The sequence below is a fragment of the Protomyctophum parallelum genome, assembly GCF_964188405.1.
Source record: "Protomyctophum parallelum genome assembly, chromosome: 6".
NCBI lineage: Eukaryota > Metazoa > Chordata > Actinopteri > Myctophiformes > Myctophidae > Protomyctophum > Protomyctophum parallelum.
This window is the reverse complement of record NC_139701.1, coordinates 40037268-40049683: the sequence shown is the minus strand read 5'-3', so window position 1 is coordinate 40049683 and position 12416 is coordinate 40037268.

The following is a 12416-nucleotide window of genomic DNA, read 5'->3' as shown; positions in this document are numbered from 1 at the left end:
GACCGTTACGCTACGGCCTGGGCCGAAAGGATATCTCTTGACCTCTCCAAGCCGGCGAGCCCCCAATTTCCATTGTAAACATGACCACTTTCTTATGAGTTCTGTAGCCTGTATGTTCTGTGTATAATGGTTTGTCACGTTTGTGTGATGTGAGAAAGTGAAAGTGAGAATGTGAAAGTGGTCTTGTATCATTATTATTTTGCTTTGTTTGAGTGATAATCTTTAAACTATATGATTAAATAAAATGTATTATATTAATCTATATCTGTAATGCACAATTGTTTCTAGAGTTCAAATTTGTATTTATTTAATTGAACACAATTCTTTGTAGTGATGACACACCCAGAAAAAAGTAATATTAATCAAATACTATATAAACTAATACAATAGACGATAATTTGAGAAGGGCAGTGATAATTTCCAAAAGATCATGTTTTGTGTTTTTGTACGGTAATAATATTCTATTTTTCTATATATTCCTCATGTATTCATGCTCTGCTTATGCATGTCCTTTTGTGTACTGTGATGGATTTGTGCGACAGTAATTGATTAATTGATTGATGGGTTGCTAACCCTTTACAGACACTTGTTGTCCATTTAAATAACGGTAGTGTATAGGAATGAATGAAAGACACTCAAACATGAGCCAAAAAGGTTAAAAAGAAGAAAACACTTGAGTATAGGGCAATATTTGAAATCAAAATAATTTCAAAGTAACCGTCTGGGGGACAAATGGAGGATCAATTAAAAACTGTTCATTATGCTCATTAGGGCAATTGCGAATCCACATCATTATTTTTTGATAAACAATTCTCCCTTTTCAATGTCAACAGCTAATTGGAGATATAAGTTGCTAAATAACCATGAATTGCTCTCTGCTTCAAATCCTCTTCAATTCGCATGCAGCTTTAAGGCTTTAATTTGGTTAGATTGCTGCCTGCACACACTCGCACGCGCACGCACAAACATAACCTACTAATATATCTTTTCACACTGTGTGTGTGTGTGTGTGTGTGGGGGGGGGGGGTTGGTGTAGTCCTACTGTATGTAGCATACACGCGCACGCACACACACAACACACGCGCGCGCGCCACAGTAGCTTTTATTTGGTAGATTATTGAAATTCTGCAGCTGCTTCTATATGAACTATAAGCTAGATGTGGTGACTCGGTCGAAAATTACAAGACGATTAGAACGCCTTTGGTCGCACAGACTAAAATAGTAGACCAATTAAACCTTAAGTAGTAGCACCTTAGAAGAGTAGCACACCAATGATGAACCAAAAGCAGCTGCTTTTTTGTGTTTAGTTGTGTCCCATCATGAACAATAGCCTCGTTGCCTCAGCTTCAAAGGCTCCATAATAGTCAATCGATCATCATGAATGCGAGGCTCTATTCTGCAGATTACTGTTAACAATAATTTGCCTCCCAGTGCACCGTTGCCATCTTTGAAGCAATGTTTTATTGCCTTTCTTTTCATCTGCATCTGTCATCCCCGAGGTCCGCTGTTTGATCTCTCCCCACTAGTCTCTACCTCCCCGGGGTCGCGTTGACCTGTTGATTGGCAGCTGCGCTCAGACATATGGTAGGACGAAGCATCGACCGAAGCTCCCCGGAGACAAAGGCAGACCGAGCGATTTCCCCCCCTTTCTGCAAAAAGAAGAGCCCGTCCCGAACCACACAGCGGCGCTGCCTAGAAGAGGTCGAATCCAACCACTAGATGTCGCACGTTGCCTGCAAATATTCTCAGCGTGACGTTAACCCCCCCTCCCCCTTTAGGGACAGGAGCACCAAGGCCTGCCTATAGTGCCTATATGCAATTATGCTTATAGGCAGGATTTTTATGAAGGTATGTGTTTATTGTTGATATATGTTTCTGTCTGAATTATACAAGCTTGTGAGAGCTCATAGGGTAGAGCTCTGCTCTGTAGTATTCTGTAGTTATTTCACAAGCTAACTGAATTAAATAAATAGGGTTATAGGGCATGGACCAACATTGCTAAATCTCTAATCCTCAGTGTAAATTTATCCATTTCTAATTGTACACATGCAACAAATGTAGGGCCTACAAAACACTGAGGATAGGTATAGTCAGATCATGGTCTTAATAGGATATTCATTATTATCTCTAGATATGTACTTTGCTGTTGCTGCTCATGTGCTCACACTAAGGCTTCAAGCAAATAACTGTGGATAAATGCAGCTGCCCACGACTCATTCAGCTGAGCTGCGTGCTAGTATATTCTAAGCCAATAGGGGCAAACTTCACTCATAAAATGGCACAGATGTGATGCGCGTGTATGCAACATTAGAGCAGGACTATGGAGGACCCCTCCTCTCCTCCCGACGAGAGGTGTTGCCATGGTGATGTTCTCTGACCAGTGCCTGCAGTGATCCCTGCTGACCCTTGTTTGTGACCTCTGACCTTTAGGCCATGGCCAGGGTCAAGAGGTCAGCGATGGCCGCAGGGCAACAAGAGCACTTCCATGATTGGCACTCTGACACGCTTACATCCCTTCATCCGCAGCCTTGTATACCTCCCTCCCGGTTTGTATAGCAACTCATTTGCATTTACTACGGAGGGTGGACCAAACGAGCTGCATAATATAAGCCCTCTTTCCACCATTTTGCATTGCACCTCTGCAGGTATAGCCTGTCCTACATGCTCAAGGCAACGCGGTGGTCAATATTGTGTAATTTGCATTCAGCGCTTACATCGTCTCTATACATTCCATACGCACTGCATGTGTCCAACGGCCACACACTGGTGCACACGTTTCCTAGGTATATCCACTTTGGTTTTGTGTAAATTGTGATGGTAAAAATGAATCTCTAGCTAGCTAACTCCCTGTATCATGACGGTTATGATAGCAGTAATGATCATGGCTATTCCCATGGCCACCATATAATCCACTGTATGTGTGGTTATTTATAGTCGTGTGTGTGTGTGTGTGTGTGTGTGTGTGTGTGTGTGTGTGTGTGTGTGTGTGTGTGTGTGTGTGTGTGTGTGTGTGTGTGTGTGTGTGTGTGTGTGTGTGTGTGTGTGTGTGTGTGTGTGCGCGTGCGCGTGTGTGCGTGTGTGCGTGTGTGCGTGTGTGTGTGTGTGTTCACTTCCATAGGGGGGGGGGGGGGATGGGCAATGCACCACCACACCACCATGCTTCTCGTGGGGAATAATTACAGAATCGTGGGTACTAAAAGTCACGTGACCCTAGCCTTCTGCTCCCAAATAATTTATCCCCCGGCTGATAGCTCGTCAATATCAATTTATTAATTTAACAGCTCTGGACTGATAAAAGGTAGTGCACACGGTTAGTGTGCTGGAGCGGGGAATAAGAACAGATTTTACAGTGTGAGAATAAAGACAGAAGGCAGGCGAGAGAGAGAGAGAAAGAGAGAGACTGGAAGAGGGCGAGGGAGACTGCATGGCGCTATGGAGTGATCAATGACGACAAAGAGGAGAGAGATGGATATTTTCAGCTTAAAAAGGGGGCACCATCGCTCATTCCAAAGCTATTGAGTGAAACTTATGAAAATTAATATGCTTATTATTACCATATTAAAGATTAAGATTGAAGACAGGGCACGGATTGTATTGATATTAAAATGTTCCCAATATATTGACAAACCCAGTTCCTAAAGAGAGTAAACCTTTACTCCCATCTCAGAGTAAAAAAAAGAAAAGGTTCCCTATACTGTATAACCTTTTGAAGGTTCTTTCTTTGTGTAAAACATTTTGGTGGCGTATCATATAGCCACATGTATATCCTGGAAATTAAAATATATTTCTTGATGATGCTACCTTTTCTTACACACAATAACATTGGACAATGAAGATGATACACAAACATTAAGCCTGACCCTTTTTGACCTTCTAGCACTTACTTTACATCCTGATGTTTAAAAAGGGCAATAAATATACATCTGGCATAAAGCAGAGAACATATATCATTTAGCATCCACCAACAAAACCTCACCCTCCAGCCCAACCTATTCCCAGAGCCATTACATAACATCCCTGAAGGAGGCTAAAAGGTATTTTAACAAGACCCACTGCTCTGTGACCTTTGACCTCTTCTCAGTTGACCCCAAACCCCTGACCCCACTTACACTAGCCAGTGACAGTGGTGGACAGTGATCCTTACACTTCCTGGTTTTAGGAAAGAAAGAGAGAGACAAATTTACACATTTGCAAGTTTGTTGATCAATTAGTTGTTCTACCAACTTGTCTATTGTCATATTTGACATTCATCCATCCATTCATCATCCATCTACCCACTCACTCACCTGTCCTTCCTTCCATAGCCTACATCACTCATCCATCCATCAACCCACCCACCCAACTCGATCCATATCCATCCATCCATCCAGCCATCCATCAAACTATTTTATTGTTCTTAATTTTGTTTTGTTGTTTTTACACAGTAAAATCCTCAGCATTAATTTAGTCTATATGCTCACAACTTGCCAAGCTACGACATGGCAAGTTGTTCACCCCAGAATAGGGACTCTAGGGTTCAAGTGGTTAACTAAGAGTGTACAAATGGAACCATCCATTTGGACTCTCTTTGGAGCAAGGTTTGATTATGAACCGGGCCAATTGGACCAGTGCCATGCTGGGGCACGTGACTATCCCCTCCCTGGTTTGGACCCTGTGATGTGAGACTTGTATCCACTTTACTACAAACCAGTCTACTCGGGAATGATTTTAGTGAAGAACGAGGCAAGTTGAAAATGCATGCCTATTGGCCATATATGGGCCAATCGGCAGTTCTGGACAACTGCCTGTCCGACCAACCTGCCTGACCGATCAACACTGCACTCCCTCGGGTCCTTGGCGTGCCGAGTTTGAAGTCGGCCTGTTGTTCGGTTCTCGAGATTACAGATGCACATCAGATAGACAGATGGACAGAGATTTTGTGCATTTACAGTAGCATGTACAGTGTTGTTGGTGAACGCTCAAATGTGGAGGTAGGGCGAGCTTCAAAAGTGGTCTTTGGCATGCCACTCCACAAAAAGTGGTATACCATTTTGAAAAGTGGCATGCCACTTTGCCAAATGTGGGCCTCTCAACCGATACAACAGGCCGCTCCTATATGGCTGTCCATATGGCCTAATCTTACAGGTTATTGTCACATCATGCATAGGTTTAAAAGGTGTAAAGAAGTGGGTGAAATTCATTTTTGTTATTCTCTATCTGTAGTATTCAGAAAGGAAAAGGGTGGGGGTTATAGAGAGTGAAAAAATAAAACAGTAAAGAAACGTGTCAAAAATAACACAAATGTGTTTCTTCTTGTTTTGGGAACTACCGGATGCAGGGACAAATTAGCCATTGGGCCAGTGGGGCCGTGGCCCAGGGGCCCTTGGCTCTCAGGGGCCCTTCGGGGAAATTGGACCACGCAGTACTAGGTTTGACGCCCTGAAAAGGGCTCCTGGGGCCCTTCATTGGCCATTGATTTAGTTAAATTTAGGTCAAAAACATGATGATGATAAAAACACGCATACACGCGCGCTATGGGGGCCCTGCAAAAATGACTGGCCCAGGGGCCCTCATGGGGGTTAATCCATCCCTGACTGGATGGAAAGTAACTTTCGCTAAATCCGGCATACAGTATTTGCACTTGCTCATGTCATGTGTATGTATTGTGTTCAACAACGTGCACTCTCCAGACTAAATAATTAAAGTAGAGATATCTATACTTATCACATGCTGTACTATAAACAAACAAAACAAACAGGTATGATAAAGTGTACATAAGGCAGAGCCTGAAATAATACTGCAGCCAGGCTATAGTCTCTGCTGAGCCTTTTACCATGTGTGGTGTTGTCCCAAAATAGTTTATTATCCATTCATTTTGTCCTTCAAACTACTTCATCCACCCGTGGCAAATAACCCATATCCTTCATGTAACATCCATAATCCTTTCCTGTGTTTTATCTTCGATCAATTCATCCACCCATACTAATAGTGAATAAAATAATAATCACACCTCACCTGCCCTCACCATAATCTATATTTCCATATATGTTACTGTTACATCATCCTCTCCAGGCTTCAATATAGGCGTCAATGCTGCTGTCCCCGTACTAACAATGACGGTAGTGGATTCTCTTCGGGTCTTTGGAGAGCTACAGGGTGGCGAGTGTCAATAGAAAGGAAGCCGGCGAGTGCGAGAGATGATAGACCAAGGTTAAGAGGTGTCAACACACAGCGAGAGGGTTTGAGGACTCTTCAGCAGAGCCACCCTGACACTTTGACGCTCTCCACAACCTCTCCTCTGATTAACCACTCTAAAGACGCCAATGAGACACACACACATACACACACCCTTCACATATAAACATACACTCACGAATGTAAGCACACGCGCACACATAAGACACACATGCAGTCCACACACACACACACAGATTCGATGACACATTCTCTATCAATCCCATTCTCTCACCTCATAGTCGCCACACACCTTTGTGTAAAGCTGCAGTACATCTGAGTGGATCGTAGCCAGTGTGACAGATAAACACACACACGCGCACACACACACACACACACACACACACACACACACACACACACACACACAGTGTACTTACTGTGTTGCATATATACGCATACTGTACATTCACATGTACACATGTGTGAGTGCACGGCACTGCACGCACGCACACACACGTGTGTGTATACACACACACACACACACACACACACACACACACATCAGGTCTGAAGTGTGGAAAAACTGAAGATGTGTTGTTCACAGGCAGGGAGCCTGTAAAGCTTCTGGCAGACAGGAATGGATTTGTTACACCTCTGATGTGAGGTATATGTTTAGCCAAGTGGAAGATACAGTAGTGCTTTCCCAACGGGCATTGCTGCTGTCAGACAGCATGGCGCATCGTACAAACCCTGCAACACGTACATTGTCACACGTGCACATGCACAGACGTGTACACCAACAATTCTTCACCCATGCTCTCTTTCTCACCTCCATGATCGTGTGTGACACACACGCACGCACGCACACACACACACGCACACACGCACACACACACACACACACACACACACACACACACACACACACACACACACACACACACACACACACACACACACACACACACACACACACACACACAATTTCACAGGACAGGACTTGATTGTTATATGGCGCTATCAGCTTTTTGGAAATGCCTCATATAGTTCAGGCTTTGAGTGTCATCATCCTTATGCCCTAAAATCTGTGTTCTGGTTTTCGATAAGTTTTATTGGCCTATTTTATCATTAGACAAGTAAATACAATGTTCTGGATCTGCAATTTATAGTTTGTGTTTGGTTTAGTGTGAAGGTATTCTTTATTGCATTCCCTGAGGGTAATTATAGTTGCAGTAAAAATAGGCGATTAAATCTATGAAAAAAAAGCACCTTACCCCAAAATAATTGCAACAAAAGGTTTCTCAACTGTTTTTTATAGTATTAGGTGTCCCTAATAACATACTAAAAGTTTACCAAAGTGTTTTCAAGATGGCGTCCAAGATGGCCTAAAAACCATTAAAATAGCCTAACTCCTTCATTATTCATCCTAGACAAGTACTTTTTTTGTCTAACCCTATGTTTTTGGGGTCTAGGAGTCCATTGAACTTGTTCAAATTGCAGAGATACAATTAGATAATTGTGAAATCCAATATTGTGTTTGTGACTCTGTTAAAACCCTCTGAAATAGTCACCAGTTTCAAGTTAACTAAACTAAATATTTAATAAATGTCTGAATATTTATATATTTTTTGGAATAAGGTTTCAAGATATCCTCAAAACACAACAAAACTAATAGTCACAATTTTCAGTAATTCAGAAGGTTGTGGCAGAGAATATTGTCAGTTGATAGATAATAGCCTACATGATTGCAATATTGAAACGTTTTGGATAGCTTGGTGGATAAACTTTGACTCAAACTACTGTAAATAATCATTATACACCCCACCCAAAACTAATTTCTTGCATTATAGAGCGTCGCAGTCCCGCCCCCTTTCATGACGACGCCAGGCCCAGGAAATAATTCCCAATGCATTTTTCCCATAGACATTTCGAAACGTATTTATTGAAAGACATTATAAGCGTCGTACAAAGCCAACTCTTGTCGTGACAAATCATGACAACAAACACAATATTTTGGACCAAACAAATAATTACAAAGAAGAAAAGTGTTGTAATCTGCTGTTTTTTTCTACTTTCTAATTCTTTGTTTGGCCCAAAACATTGTGTATATTGTCATGATTTGTCACGACAAGAGTTGGCTTTGTCCGCGGCCGGCGCGGCGTAAACGTCTTTAAATAAATACTTTTTGAAAAGTCTATGAGGAAAATGAACGGTGATTTCTTCTCCGTCTCTCTCGAGGGGGCGGGACTGCGACGCTCTACTTACTCTTAGTGCAGAGTAGTCAGAACCTAAGTCTCTACCGGGTGCAGAGGGGAGTATGATAGGTGGGGTTGGGTGAGAAGGTAAAGGGGGGTCCGGTCTAGAGTTTAGTGGGCCTAGGGTTCCCCTCAGGTGGGTACAGGGGAGTATGGGGAGTGGGGGGTCACTGGATTTCTCCCTGGGGACTTGGAGCACAGAAGAGCAAAGTTAAGAAGACCCTCATGGTCTTCTCCTCTATGCGTGTCCGAGGTGGCTCATACAGTACATGTCCCATTAAAGCTATGGGGCACTTGAGAGCTTGAGAGATTGGGGCTTGTCTGTCCCTGTGGTGGTAGTTCTAAGACCTCCATGTTGTGATATTGATTAATATGGGGGGTGGGTTCAATTAATCGATTATTAATCGGCAGAGCTGTCGACTATTGTCAACATATTCCCCAATTTCCACTGAGATTATGGGGTGAATGAATGTGGCCAGACCCATCTTCTCTTTCTGTCATAGTGACATAATATTGTCCTGCATCAGATCATGTCCAAATCAGGTTCTCCAATCTCCAGTAGCCTCTTCAGTTTTTTGAAGATTTCTTGAGTGGTGCAACCACTCCCTTACGGAGCTATGTGTGTGGCTGGCTGGGTCTGAGCACTATGTGTGTGGCTTGCTGGCTGGGTCTGAGCACTATGTGTGTGGCTGGCTGGCTGGCTGGGTCTGAGCACTATGTGTGTGGCTTGCTGGCTGGCTGGCTGGGTCTGAGCATAGCATAGCATAGCATAGCATAGCATAGCATAGCATAGCATAGCATAGATAGATAGATAGATAGATAGATAGATAGATAGATAGATAGATAGATAGATAGATAGATAGATAGATAGATAGATAGATAGATAGATAGATAGATAGATAGATAGATATTATAGCAGTGACTGACTGAGACATCAAGCGTGCGTCCGCAACTGGTTGTGGCCCCCATCAAGTGACCTTTTGACCAATGCGGCCCTCGCCCCAAGTTGAGTTCGACACCCCTGCTCTAGGCACATGAGGGGCCATTTCTCTCCACTGTATCCCCACTGAGGAGTCCATCTTCCCCATAGACCAGACAAGTGGCCATTTGGTTCTACTGACTGAGTGTGTTTGCTGCAAAGACACTCAGCATTGTGAGCTTTTATAGATTGCCTATTTTCACAATGTTTGTCCCGGCCCACAGTTTGGGAACCACTACCCTTATAGGGGACTTTTTTTAATTATTATTATTGCCAGACACCTTTACAAAAAAAAGGGCAGACATTTCTCTGTAAATTTATTCCATGATTTGTGTAATATTCCCATGCAGTCTATCACTTGGCAGCCATGCTTTTACAAATGTCACATGACAGTACCACCCAGTAATAATGAATATATTCCTTATTGTTATGGTATCAAAATAAATCTCCTGGAAGCTTCAACAGAATGTGAATTGTGTATAGGTGATGAATTCACCTATACAGCAGTACGGCATTATAGAAAAGGGAAATGTCCTATTACACTGTTATAACCTTATAAACAATTGCTTTAATATATCATTGTACTTTTATATAATTTATATATGCTAATTGGATTCCTAGATAACCAAAACATAGGGTTAGACACCAAAATTATTTTTCTAGGATGAATAATGGAGGAGTAATGGTATTTTAAGAACTGGCGGCGGCCATCTTGAAAATAACACCTTTCGGGTGGTCAAACTTTGGTAAACTTTTAGTATGTTATTAAGGACACCTAATACTACAAAAGAATGTTGAGAAACCTTTTGTTGCAATTTTTTTAGGGTCAAACCATATTTTTACCCGCCTAAAAGTAAAAAGGAGAGATTCAAAGCTCGCAAAGTAGAAAACTCTGATACATTTTTGAGTGGTGCAACCACTCCAAGGAACAGCAATGTCCATGTTAACCTGTGTGTGGCTATATGTGTGTGGCTGAGTACCAGTAGGGGCAAAAGTGGCGCTTTTGTGCCAGAAACAGAGAGAGAGAGATAGCGTTGCACTGTTGCCTAGTGCTAATTACAGAGAGAGAGAGAGAGAGAGAGAGAGAGAGAGGCAGGGGGAGAGGGGAGAGGGGAGTTGCACCACTCAGTTCACACAGGTGTGATTTTTTCTTTTCGTCTGATGAGTTGATTGTCCAAAAAAGAATGTGTTGGTAATATTGGCAATTTGTGAGCATGAGGTAGTCCAAAACATTGCACAAAATCATAACTTTCATGCACTTTCAATTTGGCATCCCCATTTTGGGCATGCCATTATATTGCCAAAAGGATTAAATTCAACATTCTTTCCAAAAAGGTTAAAAAATTACTAAAACATACACTACAAGGCCATACATGAGTTTGTAGATCAGCTATTTCAGTTATTCCAACACTGTTAATGAAGTTTACTTCTCTCATGTCCTTCCGTGTTCTGTTGAGCAGCCAGCGTTTGCTATTTAGATGTCTATGTCTATATGCTTTCATGCAATACATACAAACATTATAAGAACATCATACAATAAAAACACTAGCGGTCTGTAGTACAGTGTCTGAATGGCATGAAGGTTCCACAACATCTATTACATAATATTTGGTTATATTGGGGATGATTAAACATCTCTATCTGTTGCTTTTCCTTCATTTGTTGCTGTTCAAGTGAAATCGGTTATAAATGATAAATGTATCTGTCTGAAAGTTAATCATTATGTTTATGCATTAGTTCCCTGCAGTTCTCAGAATATTGTCTACATTACAGGGAACAGGGCTGTATAATTGCGGTGCTGGACCAATTCTTGCCAAAACCGCCATGCTTTTAAATCCGTTAACGTCAATAGACATGAAGCGTCCACTATATGTTCCACATTCTGCAGGGCCTATCCAAACAGTAGATCAGATCCATAAGACATGCGCTCCCTCCCTCTCCATCATGCTTTTAGCATAACACAATCCACTGCAGCTCAGAAGTGAACTGGACCAAACTGTACAGAAACAGAGATATAATGCAGACTGTGTGGCTATGGATTCCAGAATCTGTGGACGCTGCACAAGTCAATAGCTAAATTAAGAAAGATGCTGATGTGAACATAGATATATGACTCATGTCTGTAAGAGTTGACACGCAGGCAGGGAGGCTCATGAATCTTAATAATCAGAGATGAGAAGAGACTGGGCTGTGTGGTATTATCAAGATATGTCACTCTAATGACACACGGGCACTTGTGACATAAAAGTGACATAGAGTAAATTAATGGAAGACCCCAGCCAAATGGTGCCCTGCCACCGGTTCACTCCTTTATCCCCTCCCTAACCTTTCCCAGTCCTGTGAGGTAGAAAATGGGGAGATATGAACATGTAGGGATGGAGGGAGATAAGGTAGAGAGGTGTAGATATAGAGGCTTAGGGTCATAGAACATGGTAGTCTTCATCTCCCTGTTGGCGATGTTGTTTTATTAGCCCTGTCAGATTGTAATTTACCCAACAGTAAACATACAGAATGGGCTTAATTAAGAATTTTTGAGCAGGGATACGGTCAAGTCCGGAAACATTAGGGAGATGCAACCGGGTGTCGTAAAGATTGATTGAGACGGAGGGGATGGAAGGACATGGTTAGAAACAGAGTGTGGAGGAAGGGGGGCAGGCGTGGTGTGTACGACATGCTGGAGGGGTATTCTTGTGTTGCTCGGGGAAGTAGGGTGAGATAAGTTTGGAAAGATAGGGACAAATGATTTTTAATGCATTAACAGCCTGGCTGTGCAAGGCAATAACAAGGACGTGATCAACGCTAAAATGTTTGACATCCTGCTTGGAGATCAATGGATACCGCCTCACCACATTAACAGGGCACACAGAGCTATAGGCCACATACTCGCCTCGGCTCTCTGCCCAAATAACACACACACACACACACAGGCACACACACAGGCACACGCACGCACACACACACACACACACACACACACACACACACACACACACACACACACACACACACACACACACACACACACA